Consider the following 12,850-nt stretch of genomic DNA (forward strand, 5'->3'; position numbering starts at 1 on the left):
AAATACAAGGAGTAATCCCACACTCCAAACAACTCTCCTAAAATGGCTACCAGGAGCTCTTTTATAGAGTTAGGCTCCTCCCACTTCTGGAACATACCATGAAGTAAATTATCATTTTAAAGTAAGATTAAATTACACAAATACTTTAAACACAAGGTATTAATATGCAACCCATGCATCACACTATAAATTACAAAGCGATACCTAAACATTGTAAAGAATAATACCTGAGAAATGATCATTTCCCTGATTTACCCCTGTGATGTCACGGACAATGAATGTGTCCTTCCTACTGGGCAAATGGAAGGTTTAAAATGGCAGCCGTCGCTACACATGGGTTTGCCAGTTGAAAAGTGACCCACAATGTGATTACCACAGTATTTTACATGTATATGTTTGTTAGTTTGTTACAGGGGAAATAAACTGTTAACATTTGTAAAGAGTTTGGTGTGGTTTCTTTGAATTTTAAATCATATAACAAAACAAACAACCAACAAAAGAAAGTTATACAAACAAAACCATGGAACTAAGCAAAAGGCCTATAACACCACCTAAACAGAAAAAATAACCAGTTCATGGGTGTACATGCACTTCAGCAGTCCTTTCAAAATAAAACTCACAGGTCACAGGCTACTTGTGACAGGTAAGTTCACCTGTCTTTAACAATACTGTAATACTGTATGAAAACTGGAAAATGTTTTTTTATGAATGATTTGTTGAAATGTTCAGTATTGACTGACTTTACATGAAAATAAATCAATATTTTCATTAGTGTCATGTGGTGTTGGTGAATTTATTTTGACACTTTCTGTGTGTAAATGCTAAAAGTGTTTTAGGTTGAGCACAGGAGTGTTTAACTGAATCAGACTCAGACCATGTGATGGTTGTGTTTATGTTATGACAACAAAATACGTTTTTTATAAGACATTGTATAGTTTTGACAAAACTGTTCCATTTTGCAAATGATCTGAGGTGTAGTGTGTTAATTGTGTGTTTTGACAAACCGGGCCCTGTTTTCAAAATTGTGATAAGCAATTGAAGAAAACGTAAACCTGGAGCCGCAATCCATTCTGACAGACCAAAGTTATAATAGCATAATTTATGATCTCTTTCAACAAAGAAAAATGTTTTACATTTATATTTAAAAACATCATATCTCATCCTCTAATCTGATGTTATTCTCTCTGCAGCGCCGTTGACTCTGGATCCAAACACAGCAGCTCCTCTTCTCACAATCTCTGCTGATCTGACCAGTGTGTCGTTCAGTCCTGTAGATAAAACACTTCCTGATAATCCAGAGAGGTTTGACTATTATGCATGTGTCCTGGGATCTGAGGGCTTTAACTCAGGAACACACTGCTGGGATGTGGAGGTTGGAGACAATACAAGCTGGATTCTTGGAATAACCACAGCATCAAACCAGAGGAAGGGACGTGTTTTCTTTAAGTCTAATGTCTGGTGTGTGGATTACATGGACAGCAAATACATCTCACAATCCCCAGAGCAACGCCTCACTGTCTTTACTGTTAAACAGCGTGTGAGAGTTCGGCTGGACTATGACGGAGGAACAGTGTCATTCTCTGATCCTGTAACTAAAGACTGTCTGCGCACATTCAGGACGTCCTTCACAGAAACTGTCTTTCCATTCTTATATAATCACTGCACAACTTCCCCTCTGAGGATCTTACCAGTTAAACGGTTTATTACAGCAGAAAATCACAGTTAAATCTGATTCTGCTTCTGGATTAATACAGTTCTGCAAATTATGCTTCAATAATCTTTTTTTTTAAATCCTGTGTTAATGCCAACTGCATCAATTTTGGCAGAAGTGTGTATTTTTATTTGAATTTTCTTATTTCCTTTCATAAATCACTGGGTACACAAAATATTTACACACAGGACAAAAATGTCCGCATTGAAATTGAAAAAACTGCCAATTTCTTTTTATCCCAGGGCCATTTAACTATAAAATTATGCAGTCTTATACTACAGGGCCGTTGAATGCTTGAATCTGATTGGTTGACGAACGTTCTGAGGTGTGCAATTATTTTCAGGGAACCGCACGGCTAAAGTAGTTCCAGGCACGTCTTGACCTCATTACAGTTCCATATCACTTCGCGTAGTCAACTGTAATAACGGAAAATTTATACAATTCATAACAAGAAAAACCGCAGCCCCATGCGCTTGATCTGCAATTTCCAATGTCTAACTTCACAATCAATGGAAACATGCAGTTTAATTTGAATAAATAAAGTATAGCCTACAGTCCTATACATAATCAATAGAAAATTAAACTGAATATTTAAATAAATTGATAGTCCTGTTGCACGGGTTTTCGTAATTGAAGATAATATAACAAATAAATAAAATTGATAGGCCTATACTTGTTAAAAGGGCTTTGTGTTTCATTTATTAGTCTAGTCTACTGTCACTAATAGAAAAAAAGAATGAACGAATTAATTAAAACGAATTGAATTAATAAATAAATAATAATATTGACGCACATGCTTCTCTCTAAGGCCAGTTATGAATGTAATTTCGATACTTAAGACTGATCATGCACGCGTTTTCAGCGCGTTCAGTCTGTGTTCACAGCGGTGTTTAAAATCTGCTGCGTTCACAGTCAGAGAATGTTTCTAGCCGTTAATGTGTCCAGCATTACTCTGCTATCAGCGGCTCAAACCTCCGTTACTAACTCTAAAATGACGTTTTGGAATCAGCAACGGAGCATGGGTTTAGATGCGCAAGGAATTAGTCCTACATACAAGAGCGTTTTAATGACAAAAACTTTACAAACGTCTTGAAATACATCATCTGATCAATATTTCGAGGTGTGGTAACTGTAGTATAAGCGGAATAATTGACTCCAGGCCGTTGAATTATTATAAAAATAATGCACACCCGAGGTGTAACTCCGCTTCGCGTCGTGACCGCATTACCACCTCGGGTGTGCATTATTTTTATAATAATTCAACGGCCTGTCGTCAATTATTCCTTACGTTGTTAATAGACTTTTGTTCTGTTGGCAAGGTTTAAAAAAAATTATAATTTTATTTACGAGATGGTGCCGTTTCCTCAGGTTTGGTCTATAAAGCGAATACTCACTTTTTTCCTGTTTTCTGATTCTGCATATTAATATTATGTTAGTCAATTGGATACATTTTTGTGTAATTGTTTTTGTGTTGCTGTGAGTTGTGTATATTTACTAATTCAATACTTAACCATTAAACAAGTCATACAATAATGAAAGTATGTTTAAATTAATGTTTACAATATGTAAGACAAGATAAAGTATTGACACACTTTAGTAAATCTTCTTGCCAGTGAAATCCTCATATGTTCATATGTATATTGTCATATAACTCGAGCTCTGTAACATATAGCATAAGCAGCTGTTTATATATTCATGCATAATGATTGACAGAATAACACAAACTAGATACTTTTAAACCGTTATTTAAATGGTTTACTTGGGGATAAAATGGATGAGACTTCGATGTCGAAGGCCTGAAAATACCATAAATATAAAACTGAATGTTTTGATTCAAATTTGATGATACGCACAATTTTATTTAGGCTTAACCCTGGCTTAATCTAAGCTGTCTGTGAAACCAGGCCGTGGGACTTTATTTACAATGGAAGTGAATAATTAGCCTGGTTCTACCAGAGTCTCGTACATTTCATTTGTACAGAGAGTCTGGCCTCTCTCCATTGACAAGCGTTAACTTCCTTGTAGGCGGGTCCTCTGTTGAAGTTTAAAACTATTGGATCTGCCCAGAGCCACTCAGGATCTGCCATAACCAATGGCTAACGTTTGGTCGTGACGTACGTCATGTGAATAATCAGAGGATTGCGTTTAGAATAAGATGTCTGTCAACGAGAACTGCAGGTTTTGTTCTTCGAATTTAAGAATTCACGGAACAATTTCTAAATGTATATTTGACACTAAGGACAGTGATAATGTATTCAGTCAACTGTCGATGCTGGGTCTAATCATTGACAATACGCCGCTGCGCTCGGTTCGGATCTGCCGCAAATGCTGTGTAGTGATCAGTGATCGCTCGCGTCTTTCTCCGCTGCCATTACTCAGTCCCTCCAGAAAAACGCGATTATGCGATCGCATGATTCAATGCAAAATCAGCCAAAGTCTGCATATTTATGCGGGGGGCGCATTTTTTCGATCAGTGATCGCTCGCGTCTTTCTCCGCTGCCATTACTGAACTACAACTCAAACTAACGCACGACATCAACGTCATCGTTCTCAGCCACTCCCTCGGTTCGCTGATTGGACCAGTGAAATTTTGATTTCAGAAAACCAAAGAATACACCACAATCCCAGACCTAGTACTGAGGGAAAAGGAAAATTGAGCGGAAGTACGTAGGAGGGCGGAGCCAGGCTAGTGAATAATGGGTGTTTCTCAAAACCAAGAATGCAAAGAACGAACTTGTGTTCTTGGGGAGAACGCTCTCGCTAGTTGTTCTTGCAAGAATGAACACACAAGGTGACGAGCACACAGAACGCTGCTGACAGTTTGAGACGATGTGTTCTTGCACAATAATACCCCCGCACAGACGCCGTCTGCAATAACCAAACATAATGAGAATTATTGACGATAACAGCCAGGCTTTATCGCCCAAGCCTACCCTCACCTCAAGTGATTAATCTACAACTATACACTACAATGTAATGTATATTCATATAACAATACAATACATTCATTCTGCTTCTGTTGTCTGTGTATCACTAGCCAACGGCGGGGAAAAACACCGGTAAAAGGCAATGGTCTCCTGACTGTGGGGTAAAACGAGTCTGTGAGCAGAGTGGCCGGCTAACTTAACACCCGCAGGCGCTTATGGAGATTCTTCTCACTTCCGAAAACATTTGAGCACATTTGATTCGGCATAAATTTTCATAAAAATGGCAATATTTGATATCTACACAGTTGATTTCTCACATCAAATGTTCTCAGAAGTGAATTTAGTGATGAAATGGCATACGAAATAGTAGAAAAACAACTTTCTGTATTGACCGGCCTCTCCTTCCTCGAAATCTGAAATGAATGCTGGGATATTTCTGCCGTCAAGTTCACAACCGATGCATCCTCGGTAAAATGGACATGTCAAGAACACTTCCGGGATTTTTAACCATTCTTGCCAAAATGCAAACTTGTGTATTGGGACAGTACTTGGGCCACAAACGATGACGTTTCACAAGAACACAGATTGAGAAAGGCCCAATGTGAAATACTATAAATATATAAAAATGTAAGGTATCTCACCTGGTTATAATCCCAATATATTGGATTATTTTTAGCACTTTATTTAGTAGAACATTTTTACTGAAATGTAAAGAGTGAACTCAGTCTAAACTCATCCATTGACATGTAACTATCTTACCAAAGACACTGACAAACTGATTACAAGATAAACATTTACAAAGAGTAACAATCACTTCAGCCTTTATTTCAAATTCATCTCATTTACAAATAGTGCAAAGAACATCCGTTCAGTTTATTTAACATTTCATACACCGAAAACACAAATACAGTGACTATCTCTGATGATCTGCAAGTAAACTTGTTAACAGCAAGCACTGATCATTTAAATAATCAAAATAGTAAAAAGAAAGGGGGGGGGGGTGCTTTAGATCTTCACACACACCTTTCCTACAACGAAAGGAAACACCGTCAAACACACATTACGACATTAATAGTAAATTAAGAGAAGTGTAGCAGGCTTCTTTGTCAGATTCTTGTAGACCATCACAACAAAAATCAGTGCCAACCCTGCAGATGCTCTTCCAAGATTACAGACATCACCACAGAGGAGCGCTTCTGCGATGATGGTATCAGCTTGGGTCTCAACACTGAAGAGCAGATTAAAGGTTACCTGCGGATCTCCACGGGCCTTGTGTTCATCCATCGATCTCTTCCTGTTCATTCATTTCTTCCTGCTCAACCATCGATCTCTTCCTGCAGAGAAGGGGAAAAGCGGAGTCACAACCTGCTTTACTTCCCTAACGTGACCGCTATAGATTGTGCATTAATGAAAGGAGCAAGTTAAATTTCATGCTGACTTTAAAGGGCCAAAACTACACTTACCTCTCAACACAACTGGCCATGTGGAAGAAGGCATCTTGGGGTCTCCTGTGCCCTGTAACAACAGCATTAGCTAGTTACTCTCAGGATCAAGCCAGTGACTGTGAGAAGCGCACACACACGCGAGTGTGAGAGAGAGGAGTGTGGGCCCTCAGACTAGGGCTGGGTCACATGATGAGCTCAGTCCACTCTCAAGAGGGCCCGCTCTGCCAGTGCTGACCCGCAGGACTCACTAAAACAGCCAGACCTGCACCAGCAACAGACGGCAGAGCCTTTCTCTCCCAGCAGAGTAACACTGGCTCAGGCACGGGGTGGCCCGTCAGCTGACTACCGCTGGGTCCACACACACACACACAGAGCAACACTGGCTCAGGCACAGGCTGGCCCGTCAGCTGACTACCACTGGGTCCACACACACACACAGCAGAGTAACACTGGCTCAGGCACAGGCTGGCCCGTCAGCTGACTACCGCTGGGTCCACACACACACACACACAGCAGAGTAACACTGGCTCAGGCACAGGCTGGCCCGTCAGCTGACTACCGCTGGGTCCACACACACACACAGCAGAGTAACACTGGCTCAGGCACAGGCTGGCCCGTCAGCTGACTACCGCTGGGTCCACACACACACACACACACACACACAGCAGAGTAACACTGGCTCAGGCACAGGCTGGCCCGTCAGCTGACTACCGCTGGGTCCACACACACACACACACACACACAGCAGAGTAACACTGGCTCAGGCACAGGCTGGCCCGTCAGCTGACTACCACTGGGTCCTCCACACACACACACACACTTACATTAAAGACGCTTCATCTTCATCTGGGGTCATCGCCCAACACACTCAGCCACCTGAAAGAACAAAAGACCAACAACATGACCAATACATATTAGTGCTGATTTCACACATGAGTTTTAACTATAAGCTTCACGGGAGATATGTGACTTCTAAAACACGGTATTAAAATTGTTAAATTTCACACGGCCAATCAAATTCGAGGAAACACACCACGTGCTACTCAAACCCGCGCACGCACAAGTTAACATTTATCAAACGTCATAGATAAAACTGTAAAACTGTTCGAACACTTGTGTAACTCTACAAATTGCACGCCAAAAAAATCGTTGTTTTACCTTCTGGTCGCCTTCTGACTTCCTCATCTCCGTGTGTTCTGGCTCTCTTCCACTGAGACATCGCGAAGTGAGGGAACGAACAGAGGAGTGCGCCGCTATTTATAGCGCTCCTCCATACCAGCGAAGAAGAGCGAGCGTGACGTCACCCGGTGACGTGTGATTCGTTCGGTCTCATGAACTAACTGATTCATTTGAATCGATTCGCAAACTCAGTTATTTTTTTGGCTCTACTGTAGCGATGACTTTACCAACGTCCAGATAATAAATAACCATATATATACCATTATGTATTGAAACAGTCCGTTGCTGAAGTACATTCTGTAGTTCAGCTGTACAAATATATTTTCAGACACACAGTGCATCAACACTAGTCATTGTTCATAAACGTGGAATTTAGAGACTGAAATACAGTCCAGAGTATGTGTATTGTTCACTTTCAGACAGTAGATGGCGCTGTACCTTTAGATTTGCATTGTTGCGATTAAGCTGAACAGTATCTGTCTGGTAGCAACAGATAAGTGGACAGCATTGCTGAGTATTTTCTGCTTAAAACTGCAGTGAACCAAAGACAGTCTCAAAAACACGGTTTGAAATCGCTGGTGTTTCTAATTTTATAAATGTAAATTATTTCAGAAAATGACTATAAGCTACTACATGTTTTGGTAGCAACGATTTATGGTAACATCCTAAAAAAAAAATTAATAAAATTATAAAATCACATTTAAAAAAAAAAGCCTTTTTAACCGTTGTAAAAAAAAAAGAGTAAATGAATCGGTAACGACGCTTTATTTTACAGTGCCCTTTGTAGCCTACTTACATCTATCTATCTATCTATCTATCTATCTATCTATCTATCTATCTATCTATCTATCTATCTAAAATTGGAGAGTGAGTGAATAGGTAGGCTAGAGATGAATGGATGTTTGTTATTTTTTATTTTTTTTATTTTAAGTCAAAACATATTGGACACCAAAAAAAATAAAATAAAAATTTCAGTTTTGACATAAGCGAGTACTTATATTTGTGCATATTATGAATGAAAACTACATAATAATTGAGTTCAGAGAGGTCTAATGCCCATAGCAGGCCTGTTGTATTCAATTTCCAGCGTCATACATTTCCCACAGAATAATGATGTCATTGACGACTGATCAAACCAGCGACGGCAGAATGACATCAGCCGCAGTTTATTGCCTTTCCCAAGAGTCCTGGCGTCATTCTGTCCTATATAAGGATCGTTCCCACTGAGACGTCTTCCCCCATCCCGAATCCCACTGTTCGGCTGTGGATTCCTGAGCGGGCCTGAAGCGTCACCATAGCAACGGTCACCAGTTGGGAGTGCCGGAGTCGGAGACTGGGATGAGGGATGAGGGCTTCGACTGCAGGATAACAGGAGGTTCGGGAGCCTGTGCTTCTGTCGCCCATCCTGACCTTAAAGATTCGCCTCAAGTCATTGATAGAGTGAGAAGAGACACAAACACAGTAGCTGGCGTATTATTAACAACACCACGAATCTTCACGAAATCAGCTTTTTATTATGGCAGCGATAGAAGTGCAAAAAGTTGTTAAATGCAATTTATACTTGTATACAGTCAAACCAAAATGTATTCGGACTCCTTCAACATTTCTCACATTATCAGTTTATTCGCTATAGTTTAGAAAATGGTGATAAAATATGAGTTATGAACTCAGTGGATATTTGACAGGTTTTGTCCGTCCTTCTGTTAGACTGTCTCACACACACACACACTTTTGTTAGACTGTCTCACACACACACACACACTTCTGTTAGACTGTCTCACATATGAATTATGTTGAATATCTGTCAGCTGGTAAATTTAACTACACAATTAGATAATACCAGTTTAGCTCAACCAGTGACCAAGCAATGCTTCATTGTGTTCAGTGTGTGTGTGAAAAGAGCATTAGCAATTAAAGAAGAAACTCTTCAGCAGAACATGATCAGCTCAAAGTGTCAATTATTTTTGGTCCCAAATGTTCATAATTTGACTGGTAGTCTCTGTATGAAGAGTTTATGGGTATAATATGTGTTGGGGGAAATGCATTACAAGTAACTTTAGTAACATAATCAGATTACTTTTTCAACTAACTATAAAAGTAACACATTACCTTTACAATTTACAACAATATATCGGAGTTACTTTTTCAAATAAGTAACGCAAGTTACTTTGTTTTCCCATTTATTGACTGACAGCTCTCTTGTCCTCATGTTGAGACGGTGTGTGTGTGTGTGTGTGACGGTGTGTGTGTGTGTGACGGTGTGTGTGTGTGAACATGTTTATTGTAGAACTACAAGAAATAATAGAACTTTCTAGACTAAATGTGAGCATTTACTCATCTCACTTGCACAAAAAAATATTCAATATTCCTCAAGATGAATAAAATCAGTGCAATGCAGAATCAGAATAAACCTCCAATAACTAAATATGTGAAATAAAACATACATTTTTATGCATTTAATCTCACTTTATTGATCAATGTGTTTGCTTCTGAGCTTTGATGATTCAGTTAAATAAGCAGAAATAACTATAGATAGATAGAAAGGTTTGCTGGTGTGCTTTCCTCTACTGTACACACTTCCTTCAGCCGGAGGATTATTATTTCACTTTTGGTGTGAAAGGGTCTTTACATTTGCCCAAAAATATAACTTTTGTGTTATAAAAAAAACAAGCCCAGTCCAGGTGGGAAAAAGAGTAACGCAAAAGTAACGTAACGCATTCGTTTTCTAAAAAAGTAACTAAGTAATGCAATGAGTTACTTTTTAAGGGAGTAACACAATATTGAAATGCATTACTTTTAAAAGTAACTTTCCCCAACACTGAATATGTCAGTTTATTTTGCTCTACTCACTTACATAAATGAACTATAGTGTCCTGCACACACTATAAAATATATATAAAAAATGGTGTCTGAATAATATTTGGTTTGACTGTATATAATGCAAAATAATAGTGAAAGATGTGTTCCTCGGTGTATTATAAAACAGTGTACAATAACAACATCATATTCAGTATTTATGATTATATGTATTAAAATCATGAATGGATGCCGTCTTATTAGGACATTTCCGGTCCTCAAAGCCTTCCCTACACCTATAAACTCTTGTATTGTAAATAAACGCCTCTCTGAGCTGATGTGCAGGGAGAAGGGAGAAGAATGAGTTCGGAAAAGGCAGATTCACGTTAAAAGCGAAGCCTTTCCCAGGTTTTGGCCAATTGCACAATCTCCGGAAGTAGTAGAAGATCTGGGTACTTTTAGCCGACAGTTTTGCAGGCATAAGTTGCGTCCCAAATGACATATACACTATGCACTTAGGGCCTAAAGTGTGCACTAGGCATCTTACATCACCGGTTTTGATATAATCGCTGTTGCGTTTAGAGTGATGCAAAAGAAATCTGATTTGAACATCCAGACTGAGATGCATTTTTATGTTTTTTTTATTTATGTATTGCTGTCCAGACTTTCAAAAACCCATCTGGATATGAAAAAAAAAAAAGTCTGAGCATGGTTAGTGGTTTAAAGGTTTCCTCCAGCATTGGGTATTTGAAGTGAAGTTTTCTTGTTGTAAGCTGCAGTGTGAACGCACTACTTGCACTATATTTTCTACAAAACGGCATAGAATAATCTTAAGTATGTGAATTGGGATGCATCTATTTTTTTATCCAATATAGTAAAGAAGTTTGCGATTTCAGATGCAATGAGACTTGGTGCAACAGACATTTACGGTTCATTTTACTTTGGAAACACAATATTAATTAAGAGGAAAATAGGACTTTTTGACCAGGACATGAAGGGTAAAGGTCAAGCTCAACAGCCATGCATCTCAATGGAAATATATATATTTTTCAAATCTACCCTTGTTTGTGCTTAAAGTCCCCTGTGGAGAAAATCCAGCTTTTAATGTTGTTTATGTGTCTATGTGGTGTTTTTATTACGCTTTAAGACAAACCATGTGTAAGTTTATAAGTCGACAGCATTGCTGAGTATTTTCTGCTTAAAACTGCAGTGAACCAAAGACAGTCTCAAACACACGGTTTGATATCGCTGGTGTTTCTGACGTCACAAACTACCTTGACCAATCAGATCAACGTGTGATCGTCAACCAGTGGATCTCTGAGTGAGTGAGTGGGTGGAGGTGGGGCTCATTTGCATATTCATAGAACCGCGCATACTAAATGAGGCAAGGGTGTCGAGTTACATTCAGACCCGAGCGTATGACCAGGGTTTGATCCGGAGCCCAGTCACAATCACATCATTTATCCGGGTGTACTGCTCCAGCTCCGCCACTTGACTCTCCAGGTGCACCAGACGCCGGTCCTTCTCCGCGTTCTGGATCCTGAGTGCCTTTACCTCCTCCACCAGGTCCATGATGGCTTTCTGCTGTAGTTTCACAACAGAAATCTCCTCAGACAAGAAGTCCAAAGATTTCTTAAAGGTGGGGTATGTAATTCTCTTTTTTGGCCATTTTTTCAAAATCACTTAAAATCCTATTCCTAACCCACTTACAGCCACTGAGTTAGAAGCACTGAAATAAAAATTAAGCAATTTAATCATCTGTGGAGCAGGCAGGACTCGAAAAACTCCAGCCAATCATTTCCAAGACCACCTAGAATCATTGGACAGTAAGTGCGTCAATCAATCGGTCGTACCATTGATTGGTCCATGTTCTTTGAATGGGTGGAGTCAAAGGAAAGAAGGTAGGACCATTTGAGTTGTGTATTTTCAAAATCTACCGGCCGTTTTGCAAATCACATACCCCACCTTTAATGTCGTCACCCTCCTCGGCTGTCAATAATACCTTCTTCGGACCCATGTTACTCGAGGTAGCGTCGTTACCCCAGCCGCTCGCTAGCTAGTTTGTCAACTAGCCGCCTTACATGAAGATTTTATTTTAAGGAAAAAAAATTAAAATATGTAATTTTGGTGATCAAAGATGAGTTTTAAGGGATAACATTTTTGACTACAGGGGGACTTTAAGTTTCAAAATATTAACCAGGGTTACATTATCAATAAATTATAACTATTTGGAAGAATTTAAAAAGGCTAACAGCAGTAGACTAAACCAATAATCTAGTACTAGGAGAAGCATATCTCTGAACAGAGAAACAATCAATTCATTCTTTATTTAAAAGTCTTATTTACAAATACAAATATTACAAAGGTGTTTTGACTCTGTTAATTTAACATTTCATATAGAGAAAACACACATGTACAGGAGATTAGCGCAGAGACCTGCCCGCATGAAATCTCTCTCATCTGTAAAGTGCATCAAACGTTGAAGAAGAAGCTCAACATGTACAAATGGAAACTCGCACAATTTTACTTCAACATATTTGCTTTGGGATCATGAATTATAACTTACATGTGAAACTCGAACAATTCATTTATTTCAGTAATTCAACTTAAAAGGTGAAACTAATATATTATATAGACTCATTACATGCAAAGTGAGATATTTCAAGCCTTTATTTGTTATAATGTTGATGATTATGGCTTACAGTTTATGAAAACCTTCTCACAATATTCTAATTTTTAATTTGGGTTTTTCAAAAAGTAAGCCATAATCATCAACATTATAACAAATAAAG

At 38.9% G+C, this 12,850-nt stretch overlaps 1 long non-coding RNA gene across 1 annotated transcript; it reads right to left on the reverse strand.

Moving 5' to 3' along the window:
* Nucleotides 1-200: 200 nt before the first annotated feature.
* On the reverse strand, nucleotides 201-7,367 carry LOC307007830. The gene is made up of 4 exons (XR_013799688.1): nucleotides 7,242-7,367; nucleotides 6,908-6,959; nucleotides 6,102-6,153; nucleotides 201-5,972 (listed from the first exon to the last, which is right to left on the reverse strand). It is a non-coding gene; the product is annotated as an uncharacterized lncRNA (long non-coding RNA).
* Between the last annotated feature and the right edge of the window lie 5,483 nt (nucleotides 7,368-12,850).

The sequence above is a fragment of the Phoxinus phoxinus genome (assembly GCF_949152265.1).
Source record: "Phoxinus phoxinus genome assembly, chromosome: 12".
Classification (NCBI taxonomy): domain Eukaryota; kingdom Metazoa; phylum Chordata; class Actinopteri; order Cypriniformes; family Leuciscidae; genus Phoxinus; species Phoxinus phoxinus.